Here is a 10,490-nt window from a genome sequence, read left to right as displayed (position 1 = left end):
CTTCTAATGAAGTTTGGTACTAACTCAAATTTTAGAGAAGATTTAGTTTTTTTTTCTTAATGAACCAAAGGCGGGGCCATGTTAGCTGATTACCAAATTTCAGAGCCCTCCCGTTGGACTTCCCATTAGAAAAATGGTGTACCAGTCTGTATGGACACAGTGGGGCACATTTAATTACCCGGTCCCTCGGAGTTCACGAAAGTGCATTGTCTGATGATAATGTCCTGTCGCGTTCCCCGAGGTGCGTTGTCCGACGAGGATGAAGTCGGGCGCAATTCACTAAAATCGTGCGCCTGATATCCTGCATGTGTCGCTCCCCACTGAGGTCCGCCAGAGTTCACCTTCTTCTTCCTGGTGCATGTACGTGCATTGTCTTGCGACACAATTCGAATCTTAAATCCCGCGCTCAGTCCGAATCAGTCGGATTGTCCGACGGCCCGGCCTCCGATTTCTGTTGCATGAAAGCCGACACAGCTTTGTCACAATCCAATCGCGTGCACTCGAAGCAGAAACCTGTTAAATACTTGTCAAAGCTGCGCAAATCCTGAAAACCGCGAACAGTCCCGCGAAAGTGCGATCTGCGACCCTTAGTAAATAAGCCCCAGTATAGTGCATTGAGAAGCCCATTAAAATGAATTTTCTCTAAAATATCTTGGGAAACAGGAAAGGTATATCTGGAAAAATTATAATACGCCCTCCACAATGTGGGTTTTATACGTGGGATGATTTGGGAGCTTATGGACGACCATTAGGCCAGAGGAGAGACCAGTGTCAAGTTGGCCCACCAGAGTACCAGTGGTCTCTAATACAATACTGAACCCCACAACACTTAGAGATGATTTCATTAAGTATGGGCTCACAGAAAAATTTTAACTGGTGGGCTACAGTACCCAAGTCCAATATTGGGCAGGACCCAACACCGGCCTATATGGTAGCAAAAACTTTTGAAAACCTGAAATATAAACTCATCAACGTAATTCATCCCAATTATAAAAATACAAAATCTGAATTTCTGACGTTAGTAATTACTATGATCCGATGCAGAGCAATTTGGAGTAATAAACCTCCTCCTGTAGCATCAAATAGATGAAAGCTTCCCTTCCTTTTTGTCTCCGGTGCCTGCAGAATCTCACAATGATTCTTTTATTTCCTGCCATAAAGACATAAGAACTTCGAGCAACTTTGTTATGATGTTTCATAAAAACAAATTCTAATTAGCGATCCCCCGGGATTTGTTTCCCGTGAAAAATGATATTTACATAACACAGTTTTATATCTTCCCCGAACCCCTAACAGGGTAATAGCTCGGGCATGTAAGGAAAATTGATTTATACTGTAGGGAGTAATTCCTTCAATGGAGCATTTGTATTCCGATGCCAATTAAACCCTTGGAACATCCATCCCCCCAGCATTGTTACAAAGGTTGTCGGATTTATCCTTAGCGAGAAAATATGTTTGGCAAACATCTGAGCCGTCCCACTGACCCGATGTAATTGGAGGCATGGCAAGAAAGGGACCGGATCAAAGTATTTACACACTGCTTGCTCCTCCATGGCTTCGCCCGTATTCAGATCTGGTGCCCCGGCAATTACATGTCTTGTTTACAACTTTACTTGCCGTGAATTCTAAGGAGGGGAGGAAATAATAAATGTTCCCTTTCTTGTAGGTGGATGATTAATTGCCGAGCGATTTACATGATGATCAAAAGACTTTCATTCCTACGCAGCGGTAATTATGTTTTTCTGTCGTACTTTGTGAAGTGAAGAGACGTTGCCTTTTATGTTAAGGTTTCAGGCTGCAGATGTGGTGGAAGGTTCAATCCGCTACCGGCCCATGATGTGGACATAGACACACGGCATCACAGAGCTGTGTATTATGATTACAGTATGTAATAAGGTGTCCACCTAGGAGAAATCACTCATGGTGTAGGTCCTGATGTATTGGATCAGTGCTTGCATCCCCTATGGCTACTCTGGACAGCACGGTGGCTCAGTGGTTAGCACTGGGGTGCTGGGTTCAAGTACCATCCAGGTCAACATCTGCAAAGAGTTTGTATGTTCCCTCCGTGTTTGCGTGGGTCCTCCTGTTTCCTCCCACATACTGGTAGGTTGCTTAGAATCTGTAGGCTCTATATAAAGAATTATTATCGATAAAGAATTATTTTTATTATAAGGTCCACTAATGATATAATCACATATATCAGAGGTCCCCAACCGCCGGTCCGCGGACCAGGACCGGGCCGTTGGAGTTAATCAGCCGGTCCGCGGCGCCGCTGACAGCTAGCTCCGCATCCCTGCGCCTGGTCAGAGCTCGCTCTGTGTGGATTTATAATGTTTTCTGTCATAACTGTGACAGCTCGCAGCTCCCGGCAGAGAACATTATGCAGGACGGGGTGGGGCGTCGGGCGGGTCTTAGTGACCCAGCCCTCCACCGCACAGCGTGGTACCTGTTGTACGTCACGGGGCGGGTCTTAGTGACGCGGTCCTCCTGATGGGGTGGGGCGGCAGGCTCTCCTTACTGACACGCCCCCGGCAGAACATGTTATGTGGGGCGTGCTGGGGCAGCAGACTGGCTTCAGTGACGCGGCTCCCGGTACCGGAGTTCAGTGTGTAGCACTGCTAAGCAGCAGCGCTGTATACAATGACGCTCAATGTACAATGCTGCTACTTAGCAGCGCTGTACACAGAGGTCCCGCCAGTATCCTCCCCATACATTGCTGTCTGGTGCATAAAGCAGTGCTAGTAGCAGCGCTGTACACAGAGGTCCCGCCAGTATCCTCCCCATACAGTGCTGTCTGGTGCATATAGCAGTGCTAGTAGCAGTGCTGTACACTGAAACTGGGTTTTCTGCCATGACAACAGCAAAAACGAGATTACGGAGTAGACTGGACATAAGGAACACACTTCGGGTTTCACTGTCTCCCATCACCCCTAGATGGGACTGTCTTGTTGCAGGAAAACAAGCCCAGTGCTCCAACTGATTCAGGGAAACAAGCCTGGTGCTCCCACTCATTCTGAACCTATGGTAAGTTAAATCACATTCTCATTATAAATGTCATAATTATATGATAAGTATGCGCTAAGCTCCACCCCTCCATAACCCCACCCCATATGACCAAAGCCCCTCCCCCACCCCCACCGGACCATGGAAAACTGGTCTAGCTTAAAGCCGGTCAACTGGTGCAAAAAAGGTTGGGGACCTCTGACATATATCATATACTGTATTTGTTTTCTATAAGAGCCATTTAATATCTTTTAATTCATTGTTAAAGGAAATCTTCCATCAAAATCCATCATAATAAACCAGGGACATTACTCATAGATCTAGGCACCGAGACTGTGGTAATCCTCTTATATTTGTTATCCATGGCCTACTTCCTTTTAACATCAACGTTTAAAATTATTCTAATGGTCCTGATGGGTCTGGGGGATGTTATCAGTGCCCCTCAATGATGTTTTTTCTCTTGCTGTTACGATGAGCAGAACATGCTCTGGACCTACTCACTACTTAGACCATGTGAACGTTCACCTTGGCCACCGACATATACCGTATATTCCGGCATATAAGACGACTTTTGAAGACAGAAAAATCTTCTGTCTTCTCTGGGGTCATCTTATACGCCGGTAATCCCCACCACCCGCCGTGTATTCACGGCGGCGGTCGGGTCGCGTTGCATGGAGAGGGCTCACGGGCTGAGCCCTCTCCATAGCCGGTAAGTCTTTGCTGCATATTGCAGCAAAGGCTTACCGGTAACACCCTCAAACAGCCTCAAACAGTGGCGTACCGATCGCGGTACCGAGGCCCACACCTGACCCCTGCGCTGCGCTGATAACTCAGCGCAGTACAGCGGGCAGATGTTTTAAATTGTGAGAGCCGCGGGCCTTTCCCTAACAGCGCACGGACTGTTCTGCATCTGGTCCGTGCGCTGGATCAGGAGGGCCCGGAGCTGTCACAATTTAAAATTTGAACGGGCCCCGATCCGCCCACCTTCCCACCCACCTGATCCATCGAGGCCAGCACAGGCTTAATGACGCACCTGCCTGCACCGGGTCTGCTGAGGTCTATGACCCGGCACCTGACCTGGCAGACGCGTCATCAGCCGTCGCCTGCGCCGATCTTTAGAAGAGAGAGAGAGCGCGAAGAGGAGCGGAATAATTAGGTAAGTTTTATTTTTCATTTTGCTTAAATCTATGGGGCCCTGTTTCTATTTGGGGGGGGAGGCATAGGTCAAAGTTAGGAAATGGCTATTTGGGGGGGATATTACCTATGGGGGACATTAATCATGGCTACTGCTGGGGGGACATTAATCATGGCTACTGCTAGGGGGGACATTAATCATGGCTACTGCTGGGGGTGGGGACATTAATCATGGCTACTGCTGGGGGTGGGGACATTAATCATGGCTACTGCTAGGGGGGACATTAATCATGGCTACTGCTGGGGGTGGGGACATCAATCATGGCTACTGGTGGGGTGGACATTGATTATGGCTACTGGTGAGGGGGGGCATTAATCATGGCTACTGTTGAGCGGGGGACATTAATCATGGCTACTGGTGAGGGGGGGACATTAATTATGGCTACTGGTGAGGGGGGACATTAATTATGGCTACTGGTGAGGGGGGGACATTAATTATGGCTACTGGTGAGGGGGGGACATTAATTATGGCTACTGGTAGATGGGGGATATTAATTATGGCTACTGGTGAGGAGGGACATTAATTATGGCTATTGGTAGATGGGGGACATTAATTATGGCTACTGGTGAGGGGGGGACATTAATTATGGCTACTGGTAGATGGGGGACATTAATTATGGCTACTGGTAGATGGGGGACATTAATTATGGCTACTGGTAGATGGGGGACATTAATTATGGCTACTGGTAGATGGGGGACATTAATTATGGCTACTGGTAGATGGGGGACATTAATTATGGCTACTGGTAGATGGGGGACATTAATTATGGCTACTGGTAGATGGGGGACATTAATTATGGCTACTGGTGAGGGGGGGACATTAATTATGGCTACTGGTGAGGGGGGGACATTAATTATGGCTACTGGTGAGGGGGGACATTAATTATGGCTACTGGTGAGGGGGGGACATTAATTATGGCTACTGGTGAGGGGGGGACATTAATTATGGCTACTGGTAGATGGGGGACATTAATTATGGCTACTGGTGAGGAGGGACATTAATTATGGCTATTGGTAGATGGGGGACATTAATTATGGCTACTGGTGAGGGGGGGACATTAATTATGGCTACTGGTAGATGGGGGACATTAATTATGGCTACTGGTAGATGGGGGACATTAATTATGGCTACTGGTAGATGGGGGACATTAATTATGGCTACTGGTAGATGGGGGACATTAATTATGGCTACTGGTAGATGGGGGACATTAATTATGGCTACTGGTAGATGGGGGACATTAATTATGGCTACTGGTAGATGGGGGACATTAATTATGGCTATTGGTAGATGGGGGACATTAATTATGGCTACTGGTGGATGGGGGGACATTAATTATGGCTACTGGTAGATGGGGGGGCATTAATTATGGCTACTGGTAGATGGGGGACATTAATTATGGCTACTGGTAGATGGGGGACATTAATTATGGCTACTGGTGAGGGGGGGACATTAATTATGGCTACTGGTGAGGGGGGGACATTAATTGCTACTGGTAGATGGGGGACATTAATTATGGCTACTGGTGAGGAGGGACATTAATTATGGCTACTGGTAGATGAGGGACATTAATTATAGCTACTGGTGGATGGTGTCCAATGTTTTTATGCATACCGGGGGGGGGGGGGCTGTCGGGAATTTAGCCCTGGGGCCCAGAGGACTCTAGTTACGCCACTGCTCAAAAAGCCATCTTACCTGGGATCGCCGTTCCCCATACACCAAAGTATAAAAAAGTTATTAGCGCCAGAAGTTGGCAAAATCAAAAAAATTATTTTTGTACAGGAGGTTTTCATTTTTGTAAATGTATGAAAACATTATAAAACCGATACAAATTTGGTATCCCCTTAATCGTACCGACCCAAAGAATAAAGTAGACATGTCATTTGGGGCGCTCAGTGAAAGACGTAATATCCAAGCCCACAAGGAAATGGCGCAAATGCGTTTTTTCCGCTTCTGAGTACATGGCATGGAATATTTAATAAAATAAAAATTTAAGGTACAGTATGGTAACATTTACAGTAAAATGGACGATGGTAATGTTGTTGTTGTATGCCTTATGTTTATGAGCGACAGTTTTCCTGCTATATACCTGCATGTCATAAGAATTTAAATTAAAAAAAAGGACCATGTTAAATTCAAATCTGTTTTTTTTTTATTTTACCGGTGTTTTGTATGCGTTGGAAAAGGGGTAGTCTTATACAGCGAATATATCTTAAACTCTATATTTTAAACAGGAAAGTAGGGGGGTCGTCTTATACACCAGGTCGTCGTATACGCCGGAATATAGGGTACATCAGGATACATCAGGGGCTTAGATGGGGCTTCCATCATTGCCCGACACTTGCTATGATAAACCTCCCCTATTAAGAAAAATACTTACCTCACATAGCTCCGGTGTGTTCTCTTTAGTACAGTGCTAGGGTTTGGCAGGCTATTACAGGTCCTGTTGTATACATTTTTCTTTGGATGAGAAGTTTAATTTTGGAGGCCTCCTCTTCATTAACTATTCAAAGTAATATCAGACTTGATGGGGGGTTTGGGAAGTCATGGGCTCCCAAGAAAACCTGGGCCACAGGTGGCTGTCATAAACCACCCATTTTATAATCTGTCTGAGCCCACTGGTCCCCTAAGGTTTTTTGACCTTGATATAAGTTTCATCTTTGCATTAAAGTCTACAGAAAACTTTGAGAGGGAAAAATCAGTAATTTTCAGGCTACAAACTAACTATTTTAATAGTTTTCTGGGACCTATAAGGGCAACTGTACAAGATCGGTGTTAGCAATGGCTTCCCCAATGAAAAGATTATTGAAGAGGCAAAAGAGCTTTGGTAATAGGCACATCTATGAGTCTGGGTCCGATACTATGGGGCTCATTTACTATGGGTTTGAATCACGCACTTTCTTTGGGTTTCCCGATGATTTCTGATTTACGCCGAATTGCCCCGGGATTTTGGCGCACGCGATCGGATTTTGGCGCATCGACTTGCACGTGACAGAAATCAGGGGGGGTGGCTGTCGGACAACCCGACAGATCCTGAAAAACCGCGGAATTTAAAGAAGAATTTAGGACTCATTTACTAAGGGTCCGAATCGCGCACTTTTGTCGGGTTTCCCAACAATTTCTGTTTTGAGGCGAATTACCCCGGGTTTTTGGCGCACTGGGTCGGATTTTGGCGCATCGGCTTGCATGCAACAGAAATCGGGGGCGTGGCCGTCGGACAACCCGACGGATTCGGACAAACCGCGGAAAAAGCCAATTGTGTCGCAAGATCAAGAACTCACATGCATCGGGAAGAAGAAGGTGAACTCTGGCAGACCTCAGCGCAGCAGCGACACATGCAGGAACTCGGATGCACGATCTTCATGAATCGCGCCAGACCCGAATCCTCGTCAGACAACGCACCACGGGATCGCTACAGGACCGGGTAAGTAAATCTGCCCCTTTGTGTCACAAGATCAGCCCTTACATGCACCGAGACGAAGAAGGTGAACTCCGGTGGACCTCGGCGCAGCAGCGACACCTGCTGGATATCGGGCGCGCGGACCTTAGTGAATCCTGGCAGACCCGAATCCTCGTCGGAGAACGCGACTGGACCGGGTAAGTAAATGTGCCTCTGTATCTCAGTTCCATTTAAGTGAAACTGAGATGTAATACCAGACATGGCCTCTATAAAATTTATGGCGCTGTGCCCAGTACAAATAGAAGTGAGCATAGCACATGCTGTAGCACTGCAGCCCCATGTATGATGTAGATAAATGTTTGGCGCTCATATGGCGCTGGTTCAGGAGCCAATTCCCCTTAATCCCTGACTACATTTCATCTTATCCATGTGGAACCAAATGATTTTTCAAAGTACATATTTGATAACGTATTTGTCTATCATTCCACCAGAACATCTGAATATATTTGCTCAGTTTACATTTCGTTTTATTGTACGTTTGCCAACATTTTCTTTCATTGGCAGAAGAAAGTTGTTAACTTGATATCCCAATATGATAACAGGATCATAACTTGGCTTGTTTTCCCAGGACTGAAATCTTCATTGTGCTTGTGTTTATATCCCCACAAAGCATCAAAACCGAGAGAAGCCTGACAACCAAAACAAGCGAAAAGTCATCTGATCCCCAGCTGGAAGGCGGCTTCCAAATGTGAACTGATGCTGAGCCCAGCGCCTTTAAGGCTGGAATAGCACATGGAGTTTCTGATGGGTTTAAAAGAAACAGTATCCGACTTTCCTTTATATTTTTCCGCCTTTTCCTGCTCTGCTTTTAGCTTTGGTTAATACTGAAATGACACAACAACTACACGTGTAATACAAAAAGTAATACAAGCAGAAGAAAAGATCGATAGAACTTGTAAAAGGAACATTCCAAATAGAATTGATACTTTTGGGGGGTTGTATCGCGGCTTATACCCTTGAAAACAGGCATAAAAGCTGTGATTTAGTAGCATTTCCAGGAGCAGAGGTGCCATCTTCGCCAGTTGGTGCCAGGCCATGCAGTGGGCTCGCCTACACCTGCCAACCAGTTACAGCCTACCCTGGTTTGGATGCAGTTTATTGCCCAGGGGCTTATCTACAGGGGTAGCGCCATACCAGCTGCTATGGGGCCCGCAGTGTCAGGGGGCCCTATCATCTGACCTGACACATTAAAGAATGGAGGATACATATTATGCTGCTTACTGTACACCATAATAAGTATATAATGTGTAAAAGAGTGTATAAATGTGTGAATAAACATATTTGTATATGTTTGTGGGGGTAGGGGGGCCCAATTCAGAAGACTGCTACCCCCCTGCGCAGTTCTTTGCCAGGTTGGTCTGGGGGTAGAACTGAACCAGGCACACAATGTGCTTTGAAATTAGACCCACGCCATAGGTTATTTATCAGGAAACTCCTGATTGATCCGGCGGGTGCTAGGCAGGTTTGAATAATACGCTGGGATATCATTTGCCAGCATATGATGCATCCCCCCTTTGTATTTTGCCTAATGTAAGATCTGAGGGGGCCGTCCATTACCTTCCCCCTAAGCCCCTCCTCTGAGGGGTGGATTCTACATGTAGAAACCAAAACAACTGCTTTCGACCCCTGAGATTTGCTATGTGGTTTTATCTATCCACATCTATGCCATATATTAATACCTTCCAATATTCACTCCTTCCTATTTCACCAGCGGTTTAAGCCCCTCCCACCTGGGAACACCCACATGCCATAAGGGGATCTTCGCTCTTTTTCTTTGCCTATTTTTCTAATAGAAAACTGGGAATCGTGAGACATATTGGGGGTCATTTACTAAGGGCTCCGCGGCCGCACTTTCGTTGGGTTTCCCGAGTTTTTCCAATTTGCGCCGGATTTTGGCGCACGGGATTGGATTTCGGCGCAATCGCGCTGGCTTTCACGCGACAGAAATCGGGGGCGAGGCTGACGGAAAACCCGACGGATTCGGAAACAACGCAGAATTTAAAAAACGATTTGTGTCGCAAGATCAAGCACTTACATGCACCGAGAAGAAGCAGGTGAACTCCGACCGACCTCAGCGCAGCAGCGACACCTGGTGGACACGGTGGTGCGCGCACGACCTTAGTGAATCCCGGCAGACCCGAATCCTCGTCGTAGAACGTGCCGCTGGATCGCGACAGGACCGGGTAAGTAAATGACCTCCATTGATTTGATAGCTGGTGGATCCCTTTAAGAAGAATCTACATGAAAGGAATTATATTGAAACCTGCTTAATCCCCTTTGTATCCGCTATTATCTGATACCATACACTGCAGCACACTTATACGCACGCTGACAGTAGCCATTGCTTTGTTCATCCTGTTCTTCCTGGTTCACAAAAATGCTTTTATCATGGAAAAAGTACCATCAGTATAATAATAATAATTCCTTTATTTATATAGCACACACATATTACGCAGCGCTGCACAGAACTTGCCAAATCAGTCCCTGTCCCCAATGGGGCTCACAATCTAATCAACCTACTAGTATGTTTTGGAGTGTGGGAGGAAACCGGAGGACCCGGAGGAAACCCACGCAAACACGGATAGAACATACAAACTCTTTGCTTATATTGCCCTGGAAGGGACTTGAACGCAGGACCCCAGCGCTGCAAGGCTGTAGTGCTAACCACTGAGTCACAAGGTTTATTAATATGCTGAAGGCTGGTACTTTCACTAGTCACCAAACATCTATTATCCATCAGATGACTCATAAATGTCAGGGGAGAATATTCTATTTCCAGGTATTTTTGCCTCTTAAAGGGAATGTGAAGCATTAGGAGGTGCCAGTAATTGGGCT

The 10,490-nt window shown here is 46.3% G+C and overlaps 1 long non-coding RNA gene across 1 annotated transcript; it reads left to right on the top strand.

The window, feature by feature from the left end:
* The first annotated feature begins 1,473 nt into the window (after positions 1 to 1,473).
* Positions 1,474 to 8,906, top strand: LOC140076050 (uncharacterized). The gene is made up of 3 exons (XR_011849506.1): positions 1,474 to 1,526; positions 1,667 to 1,728; positions 8,224 to 8,906. It is a non-coding gene; the product is annotated as an uncharacterized lncRNA (long non-coding RNA).
* Positions 8,907 to 10,490: the final 1,584 nt, after the last annotated feature.

Source organism: Engystomops pustulosus, chromosome 8 (genome assembly GCF_040894005.1).
Source record: "Engystomops pustulosus chromosome 8, aEngPut4.maternal, whole genome shotgun sequence".
In the NCBI taxonomy this organism is placed as follows: Eukaryota; Metazoa; Chordata; class Amphibia; order Anura; family Leptodactylidae; genus Engystomops; species Engystomops pustulosus.
This window is presented reverse-complemented; position numbering and strand designations above follow the sequence as displayed.